Below are 10,911 nucleotides of genomic sequence, written 5' to 3' on the forward strand. Positions count from 1 at the left end.
TATTCCTTCATATGCATCATCAGGATCCGTAGTTGCATCTGCATTGGTTTAGGTGACTGAAAACCATAATGTTGGCATATGCATGAGTTGGAAAGGCTAGATGAAACGCCCAGTAGAAAACGGAGAATATCTGGCTACACAGGAAAGCCGTTGCCAGAAAAGACGACAAACCATTCACTAGCCAGTAACGTGACGCTGTTTCTGAAAGTGGAAGTCTTCTCCTGGCGTGCATTTACAGGATTATTGTCCATTAGACTTGAGAAGAAAATGATTGTTTCTACCTGTACTGGGGAGGCCTCAGCCATGCAGAAGTACATACCTTTGGGAACTGCGCCTCAGGAGTGCCATAGGAGAGATGGAGAGAGCATAGAGACAATCCTCATAACAGGTCATTTGGTCTACAAGTCTTTGTGAGGAAACAGTAAAGGAATTGACTTCTGAAAATATTTTTTAAAAATTTATATTCATATCATATGCACAGAGAGAGAGAGAGAGAGAGAGATCACATGTCTGTTTTCTAAGGAGATACCTTAAATGTCAATGGCAGTATTATACAGATCAACTCTGGTGTCTTATGAATCCCACAGAACAGCTTACATCCTAATGAAACAGTCCAGCACAACACCTACCTGCAGATTTCTTGATGAACCATTTACTCTATTGATTACATGACAAGCTGCATAAAACCTACATTAGCTATCCACAGAAAAGCTTAGATTTTTGGCTAAGGATTAATTTAAGAGTTTTTATGTGATGTGGGCAAATCTACTTTAGCTTTGCAAGACTATAACATTGCCAGGTTCAAGAGAATTTACTGTACAAAAATCCGCTTTTCCCCATACTCAGAGTATGTACAAGAATATTATAAAGCATAATTCTTCATGATCTACTCAATGCTATCATGCCCCAGTTATACCAGCTTTTGTAGATTTTAACTTTGCAGTTTTATCATTGCCAATGGGTATATTTATTTCAGTTTCAAACGTATCTAAAAATGATTCTCTAAGTTTTTCTCTATCTTTCAAAGCTTCTTCTAAAAGAAGAAACAGCAACACAGCATCTAGACAGATGACCAGAGAAGGAAGTTGCCCATGAACTCATACAAAGGATTTGCACCCTTAGCTTTTTCATGACCACTGACTTTTAAAATCTTACTTTGTGACTTTCACAGTTTAGATTTTAACTCACCGAACTGGAAGATTTTTGGGTCATGACGGTTTGATACAGAGGCTGAACTTTTTTTTTGCTGAGCACTATCTGCAGAGAAGAACAGAGAGATATATTAAAAGTACTTACAAATCTGTATGTAGTTCTCAAATGGGACTGTATATCACGAAGATTTCCTGCACTGCATCTACACTGAAAGTAGTTAAATCAAATTTAGATATACATAATGAAACACATTTGCAGTACAAAGGACATTTCACACACGACAACTACTAGATGCATATTTCGTTAACTACATATGCATCTAGTAATGACTCACAGTTTGAGATATTTATGTTTGTTTGTATTAACATCTTACGGCCGTAAACAGCAGAAGTTACACACCAGCTAGAATAAGTGTCTTTTCTGAAATACATCCACACCAATTCTGAGAGGTTTGGTGGCCCCTTACCTACAAGGGCAGCTCTATGCAACCGTCCCTGGCACTCTGCGTGTGGGCCACAGTGGCATTAGCACGAATCTCTCTAGCACTGGTTCACTGCATCCCTTGTCCACCTCTCCTCCATCAGCCCCTCTGCTTTCCCCAAAGGCCATACCATCCTGTCTGTGCAGTCATCCCATAGCTTGATCCAGAGCCTTTAATGCCTGGTTAGGGCTGGGATAAGAATAAGCTGCTCTCACCTGTTTATCCAGTGCAAAGAGCCCAGGGGGAAGCAAGGAGATCATCCTCCTTATCATAAATACTTTCACATTTCTGGTTTGCATCTTATTTGTGAAATTTATACCAACATCACTAGGGCATTTGAATGGCTGCCATTTTAGGAAGTGCATATGAGAGACGTTTTGGCAGTTACCTTTAATTTTCCAAGCCAGATCAAAAAGATTATGCATTTGTCAGTAAGCTTCCTTTCAAATCATGAGTGTCCTAATGCACAAAACCTGTACTTTGCTCAGGAGAGCAATGGGAACGATGATAGATTTTTTTCAATGCATATGATCTCAATTTGTAGCAGAGCAGGTTAAACGCTCACACAGTTCAGCAAAATGGATCTCACTTCTTGCTATCTTTTACTCTATTCCAAACCATCAATTTGTGTGTGAATTTTGGGTGGTTTTTGGTTGCCTCCTGTGCATACAGTGTTGTCCTCAAAACATATGCTTCTGCTAAATCTGTATAGAGGCTTTGTTAGGGGGCATAAAGATGCTTGTATTACACAGTATAAAGTGTGTAGGTGTTGCATTGGTAATGCATCTGTCCATTTATGCTTATGGTACATTTAGCTTACGTCTCTAGTGTGGCGTTTCTGAAGTTCCCTTCTCACTGGGTGCATTCAAACCAGCGCGCTGCTGTTTGCAAGGCTTCTGAAGCTCTCTGACATTGATCATTACGTATTCACAATAAATAGCACTGTGTTTTAATGGGATTGGAGGACTGTTGGGTTTTTTTTTGCTTGTCAGGAAGCAAATTTAATATAGACGTTCGTTAAAGGCGGGAAGCCAGAGCATGTTGAGGATGGTCATGCCAGAGCATGTTGATGTTATGTGCTCTTGCGGCCCAGAAGGCCAACCACGTCCTGGGCTGCATCAAGAGGAGCGTGGCCAGCAGGTCGAGAGAGGTGATTCTTCCCCTCTACTCTGCCCTCGTGAGACCTCACCTGGAGTACTGCGTCCAGTTCTGGAGCCCCCAACATAAGAAGGACATGGACCAGTTGGAGAGGGTCCAGAGGAGGGCCACGAAGATGATAAGAGGGCTGGAGCACCTTTCCTATGAGGACAGGCTGAAAGAGTTGGGGCTGTTCAGCCTGGAGAAGAGGAGGCTCCAGGGTGACCTTATAGCGGTCTTCCAGTACCTCAAGGGGGCCTACAGGAAAGATGGGGAGAGGCTATTCAGGAGGGCCAGTTGTGATAGGAAAAGGGGTAATGGTTTTAAAATAGAGGGAGGTAGATTCAGATTGGATATTAGGAAAAAATTTTTTACCATGAGAGTTGTAGAACACTGGAACAGGTTGCCCAGAGAGGTGGTGGATGCTCCATCCCTGGAGACGTTCAAGGCCAGGTTGGACGAGGCCCTGAGCAACCTGATCTAGTTGGAGATATCCCTGTTCCTTGCAGGGGGGTTGGACTAGATGACCTTTGAAGGTCCCTTCCAGCCCTAACCATTCTATGATTCTATGATTCTATGGTGCCAACTGCTCGTTGCAGGTTAAATTGAGGCAAAGGACACAGCAAAAATACAAAAGACTTCCCTGTATACATGCGTCTGCGAAGAACCGCGGCTTCCCTCAGCACCAACTGGCACACAGTATTGGTATGCAGGACCCGGCGATTTCACCACTCCTCACAACTCCAGCCTAAAATTTTCTATTGTTTGGGGCATGCATCGGTTGCATTCACTGGTGGCTTTGAACCAGCTGAGAAAAGATTATGGTTGTGGGTTTCTGAAGTTGCTTTCTCCGTGAGACACTAATGTTGGGTTATTTGCTCTGCCCTTTTATTAAGAGGAGTGCATGTGGATTCTCATGTACTTTCTGCATGCTGCACAGCTCTACAAAAATATAAAATCCTAACTCAAAGGAGATGAAATTAGATTTGGGAGATGCAAACTCCCGAAAAAGAAAAGAAAACAAAAACCCTGATCAGCACATTGTGATCGTGGAAGACATTCTAAAGAAATTTCATGCTATGTAATGCATATTTAAAAGGCAGCTTTTTACGGCTGTACATTTTTTCCTGTTTGCTTGTACATGGTAACAAGTAGCACTGAGACACAACATACATTAGAATCCACCACATAGCTCAGCCATCTGCTGAAACTAAGTTAACTTAGCATCAGTTTCTCATGTCTTTAGACAGAGACTCAAATGGCAGATTCTAGTAGTACCAAGCTGATGCAGCTGGTTGTCCTATATCCTTTCTCTTATCCCGTTGAGATACCACCCCTGCAGCTGCTCTGCTTGGTTGTCGCTCTGATGCGTTACTTAGTTAACCGCACTTTTCTTTTTATATGGTGAGAAAATAATTGTCATTATAGGACCTGTCTTCTGCAACAAACCAACCATTGGGATGTAAATGCAGTTTCTTCCATGACTCAAGGAACTGTTTCAATTCACGACTGTTACAAGAGGACTGATGGAGGGCTAGCTTGACAGAAGGATTTTGGTGAAACAATTCTGCGGTGTCTGACCCAGTCTCACAGGTGCCTTCCTCAGTCAATGAACTCGCAATCCTGGGTGAGTCACACGAGCGTCCTATTCAGCGTCAGGGAAAGGAGTACGTATATTGCACTTGGATCTATGGACATGCTTCCTAACAAAGGGTCAGACTAAGCACAATGATGCTCTCTAGGACTGCACCTAACGTACTTGTTCGCTAATGGTATTCAGTTCACGGGACCTGGCTCACGCTAACCTGACATAGCCCTTCCAAAATGCACATAGTGTGGATATTAAGTCCCCGCACCAAGTGTTTTCAGTTGCACACCTGGACCACAATACTCACTGACGTAGATAAAAGCATCAGCATGATAATCCAAGCTGTGCAGCTGCATTATCCTCCCTCTGAGATTCAGAAACCCTGAGCTTCCTCCAACATGGTTGTCTTTACTCATGAATCACCAGCACAGACAGGGACGTGAAACAGCCATAGCTCTTACATCATCTTTCTCCTAAACACTCCAGTGACCACTGGGAAAGCATGGGTATGCAGAAACTTTAGATCCCTCCCCAAAAAGTGCACAAAGATTTTTAAAATTTATTTTTATCGATTCATGGATCTGTTTCCAACACAGCAGTCTCCTTTTCTCTCCAAACTGAGCTTTCTCTTCTGTTGCTTAATACCACTGGTGTGTATTAAGTCTTGGGAGATGTTATGCTCTCTCCAAAAGACATGAGTATTCTGCTCACTGTAAACAATATTTCCAAAGGAAGTTCAAGCTGTTTCCAAAACTAGGATCGAAAAGGGTTGAAGTTCATCTGGTGAGCTATATTGTATTCTGCCTGTGTAGAGCTTTGCCTCTAAAAGGGTAAAAGACCGTGCTAGAAATTCACTTCATTCTGTACATTCACTGTTAGTGAGAGCCATAAAAGTCACACTTTTGAAATTTTGAGGACTTCCATCGAGTCACTTACCACTGCCAAATGCATAGAGCAACTTAAAATTTTGAGGACTTCTATCGAATCACTTACCGCTGCCAAATGCATAGAGCAACTTAATTAAGGTTACAAAAAGACCATCATAGGCAATCAGGATCCTATTATTACAGGAGAAAACCATTTTTCCAGTGACCCTACACCCTTCAGGAGAAAATGCAAAGTTGTTTCTGCAGACAGATGGAAAAATACTTTTTAATGAGTCACCTTTTGACAATAAAGAATAAAACCTATCTGAATTTAAAGAATTCTGAAAGTTTTTTAAAAAATGTTTTTGTTTAAGAGAGTTTAAGTCTTAGACATGTTACGCATACCAGCTTTTTAAAGCAACAGAGTGGAACTGAATGAGTAGGCTAGTGGTGAACAAGGTTCTGCAGTACCTGTCCAAATTCGTTTCAAGAAGCCTTGACTCTTTTTCTTACAAATAGATTGCAAACAGAACAGACTGTTAGGAAAGAGGTTGCACGCTGAAAATGTAGAAGGACAATAAACCAAAAGATGTATAATCAGATATTAAATCAAATCTCATCAAGCAAATTTTAGCCTTAGCTCTTAAAACCTTCACTTAAGAGCCACTTAATAAATGTAATGATGTAAGAGCACAGAAAACATACATTTTATTAACTGCTAAAATCTGAGATAAATCTTTATATTTATCCTTAACTAAAGCAGAAACTGTTTCAGTGTGTGTTGGCTACGTCTCTTGTGCTGTTTTGTACCTCTATGAAGCAAAAGGGAAAAGATGCAGTGAACTGAGCTCCTAAGAGTGTTCTTGTTCCCTGTTTGAACTCTGTTTCCTTTCCTTGAGGACTGGGGTTATGGACAGTAGTAAGGAAAACCAATGATTCTTGATGAATCCTCACATTTCAACTCAAGTCAGATACAATTTTCTGGAGAAGTATGCCAACAGGGGTTGATTAGCTCAAGAACCTGGGAGCCCCCTGGCCTTGGATGGCCCTTCCCATGTTGTACAGCTCAGTAGAGAGTGTAAGATCGCCCTCATGGCCTCAGCATCAAGCAGTTTCTGGAGGGCAGATGTCCACATGAGGAAGCCCCTGATCAGCACTGAGCATTCTTTGAGAAGATATGGAGAAGAGATAACTTACAAACTCCCACCATTGTGAGATTTTGCCTTTTTTGCAGATGTTGTTAGCATAATTTGATTTGTCAATTGCCATTTCTCACCATTTTCCTTTACAGAAACATCAAAAAACAGCAACCTTCACTTTTGCGCCTTTTGCAGCAGACATGCTTTCCTGGACAAAAACCAATGGAAATCTCAAACATATGAATCAGAGATGACAATTGTCTTCCTCTTAAATAAAAAGAGAGCTGAAGAAGCAACGGAGGCTCCTGCGTGGTTCCAGCATAGTGGAAACTTTTTCCTTCTGCTGATCCAGAGACAACTAGCCAAAGAAGGTTGGCTGCCTAAATTTCCTCTTTCATGGGGTCTCTGCTCAGAACACAGCATCTGCTCCAACATCTGATGAGCTACATGGCACGGCAGTTTGCGTGGAAGGGCATGCAGGAAGGGCACAGTCACCCTGCCAGCTCAAGAGGTGAGTTTAATTGGTGGCCATTATGCTCTCAGAAGGAGCTTAGCTATGGTGTCCACCTGGCAGAAAGCTATGTCCTCTGCACTCCGCAGAATGGATGTGGCAACCCAGACAGCGCCCCCATGAAAACATGTAGCCATCCAGGTCTCAGACCGCAGGGAGTGACAAAGCCATTAGCTGGTAATGGATGGTAGTAGGGGGAACAACTGCTTGAGGAGTGACCAGGTGAAAAATCTCCTCAGCCTGATGGCAGAACTGCAAGAGGAAGTAGAAAGGTCAAGGAGCATCAGAGAGTCTGAGAAAGAGATAGACTAGTGGTGTCACGTTCTGCCCAACCTGAGACAGCAACAGTAATGGCCACCAGAAAAAAACAAGATGAAGGGGGTTCTGTATCCTCCCCCCACCAGGCTGAAGGTAGTACTTTAAATGAAAGGAGTAAATGGAGGCAAGTCCATGCTTGGGGCAGCAGGCGAACCCCCTCTTTGCCAATCTCACCTTCCCAGATGCCTCTGTACAAGAGACTCTGGATGTGGAAGGCCAGTCAATGGATGATGTGGATGATGGTGCATCTACACCAGAGGTGTTGCCAGGGTCAGAAAGGCCTACCCCCTTTATCACAACCACCTCCACGAGGAAGAAAAGACGGGTTATAATTGTAAGTGACTCCCATCTGAGCAGAACAGAAGGTCTGATATGCTGGACAGATCCTCCTTGTAGGGAAGTCTGCTGCCTCCCTGGGGCCCAGGCTAAAGACATTGCTGGGAAACTTCCTAGCCTGGTATGGCCCTCGGATTGTTACCCATTACTGCTCTTCCACATCGGTGCTGATGAAGCTGCTACGTGTAGCCCAGGGGCCATGAAAAGACACTTCAGGGTCCTGGGACAGTTGGTAAGGGAACCTGCAGCATAGGTTATTTTTTCCTCTCCTTCCAGTTGCGAGCAGCAGCATTGGAAGAAACAAGATACATACAGTCTATTAATACATGGCTCCAAGGCTGGTGGCACTGCCACAGTTTTGGTTTTTTAGATAACGGGATGGTCTATACAGCACCAGGCTTGCTGGTGCCAGATGGGATTTACCTTTCTCAAAGGGCAAGAGGGTCTTTGCTCATGAGCTAGTGGGGCTCATTAACAGGGCTTTAAACTAGATTGAAGGGGAAACGGATAATATCAGGCTTGATCAAGACAAGCTGAAAGCACCTGAAGAGCAGCAGAAAGGAATTGCAGCCACTCCAGTTAGTAAGTCAGCTTCATCGCGGGCCAACTCATATGCCTCTGTGCAAGTGCATGTAGCATGGAGAATAAACAAGAGGAGTTAGAGCACAAGCACAAATACAGGTTGAGTGGAGAATGGATTGAGAGCAGCCCTGAGGAGAAGAACTTGGGCATGTAGGTTGATGAGAAGCTCAACATGATCCGGCAATGTGCACTTGCAGCCCAGAGAGCCAACCGCATCCTGGGCTGCATCCAAAGAAGTGTGGCCAGCAGGTCGAGGCAGCTGATTCTGCCCCTCTACTCTGCTCTTGTGAGACCCCACCTGAAATACTGCGTTCAGCTCTGGGGTCCCCAACATAAGAAGGACATGGACCTTTCGGAGCAGGTCCAGAGGAGGGCCATGAAAATGATCTGAGGGCTGGAGCACCTCTCCTGTGAAGACAGGCTGAGAGAGTTGGAGTTGTTCAGCCTGGAGAAGAGAAGGCTCCGGGGTGATCTTATAGCAGTCTTCCAGTACCTAAAGGGGGCCTACAAGAGAGCTGGAGAGGGGCTTTTTACAAGGGCAGGTAGTGATAGGACGAGGGGCAATTGCTTTAAACTGAAAGAGGGGAGATTTCGATTAGATGTAAGGAAGAAATTCTTCACTCTGAGGGCAGTGAGGCACTGGAACAGATCGGCCAGAGAAGCTGTGGAAGTGTTCAAGGCCAGCTTGGATGAGACTTTGAGCTACCTGATGTAGGTGAAGGGTCCATGGCAGGGAAGTTGGAATTAGATGATCTCTAAGATCCCTTCCAATTCAAACCATTCTATGATTTTATGATTCTATGATTCTGTATTTTTCTCTTTGATTCAGTTGCTGTTTTCAAGAAGTCTCTCTCTGTAGTTATGCTATGGGTTTTGGACGTGACATTGTGTTGATTCCATAGAAAAGAGTGGAACCTTTGAGTGAGCCTTTGTGAATTTCCTCTGTAAAGAGCTTCAGAAAATATTTTTTGAAAGAATCCAAAGTCAGAAACATTCATAAACCTTTTCTAGTTCACTTCACTGCTACAGCTGAGGAATCAAGAAAGTTTGTTGGATCAAATAACCTAGGTTGGACTCTTCCTGTACTGTGCATCTTGGTAAGGTTAATCAGTTCTCCAGGATGTAATTGAGAGCAGAGTTTAGGAGACTCAAGGCAGAATTTAACACTCAGCGATGTAGTCAATGTTGCAGATCGCTTTTGTGCACCCTGAGTAAAGAACTTACTGTGACAAATCATATTCCTGTTAATTCACTTCCTAAGCATTTGTCTTACAATATTCTCACTCTGTTTACAGAGAAAAAGTTGAAGGATTCCACCATATGGGTATAAAAATATTATCTCAGATGGCTTATTATTTTATTGCACCCTATTTCCCACCTACAATATTAATTCTTATTCACACACCACCCAGGCTTTAGCAGCAACTATTTAACATTGACATCTGCCCATTATTGCTGTTCTCTGTTCCCTTAGGAAACGAAGTTATGCCGTTGAACTGTCTATCCATCCATCTGCCTGTCTGACAGTTTCCCTAGCCCCGTCTAAACAAGTGCTGGTTCTTGGCCAGTTGCTATGACATTTGACAGAAACATTTAAACCCCAAAATTAACATGCTTCATGAAAATGAAAGTCAGGCAAAGGAGACACTGTCAACATTACTGTCACCACTGTGGGAAAGGCAGGCAGAGCTCATTCATCCTCCACCTGGCAGCAGCTACATGGATGATGAGCCAACATGTCCTCACCTGCCTATTGGCGCAGCGAGGTCCCTGCCTGACCTCTGCCTGCACTGTTCCTTGGCCTTTGTGGTGGCATAAGAGTATATGCAGGGAAGAAAGGTTATTATCACAAGGAAAAGGTCTTAAGAACACAAACCTACAAGAAAATCAGCTGCTGGAGCTAGAGGTTTCATTAGTTCTGCAGCTCATGGGACAACCTCTCTCTTATTTGTGTGGTGGCTGTGCCTAAAAGACCTTTTTCTGTATCAGATCCCAATTTTCTGAGCACTGTACAAAGACAGTCTCTCCTTCTTCCTACTAAAGCTTTAGTCATTCTATGTCCATTTCTGTCTCCTGACTGTGTGTCAAATAAAAACAATGAAGACAACAAATTGTGGAATAAACATAATCTAGAGTAACAGGAGAAACATGTAAAAAATGTGTAATGAAGCCAAACCATTGCTAGTGCAAAGTCTCAAGTGCAATTAGTAACTTTGGCTGTGTCAGTAGATTTATTTTTTATCCCCATTGGACATGTCGCTGATGGTACCCTCAGAGGGCCTGATTTCTCAGGCATAGATGCTCAGTGCTGTGAAATAAAGTGAAATCTGTGTATGGGGTTCATGCAGCTGCTGATTCAATGTGAATGGCTGAAATCATTGTTCCCTCAGCCAGAAGTTCCCTCCCTGTAGATGCGATGAGCGAACTGACCATATGCGTGCTCCAAATCTCTTACACTGTGAAACAGAATAGGTAGCTTTTATCACACTTGGTCTATTTCTGGCACCAGCAAATGAAAATAAATCTGTCCTGTCACCTTAGCACGTATGACTTTTTCCTCTCTTTCATGGGCACTAAGAGCTTTTGACAAGTACCTTTTATTTGAGAAAAAGAGGTAGGCAGGGAGAGAAGCAAAAATAAACACAGTGCAATGTCTCAAAAATTCAGTCGACCACACAATTGCAAATTAACCAGGGAGCAGCAAAGCCTTTCACCCCTGGCCAACCCAAAATTCTCCCCAGGGCCCTGTGAGACACAGAGGAACCAAAAGGGTTCCCACCCCATGAGTTAACCTCCACCTG

The sequence above is a fragment of the Tauraco erythrolophus genome, chromosome 1 (assembly GCF_009769465.1).
Source record: "Tauraco erythrolophus isolate bTauEry1 chromosome 1, bTauEry1.pri, whole genome shotgun sequence".
Taxonomy (NCBI): domain Eukaryota; kingdom Metazoa; phylum Chordata; class Aves; order Musophagiformes; family Musophagidae; genus Tauraco; species Tauraco erythrolophus.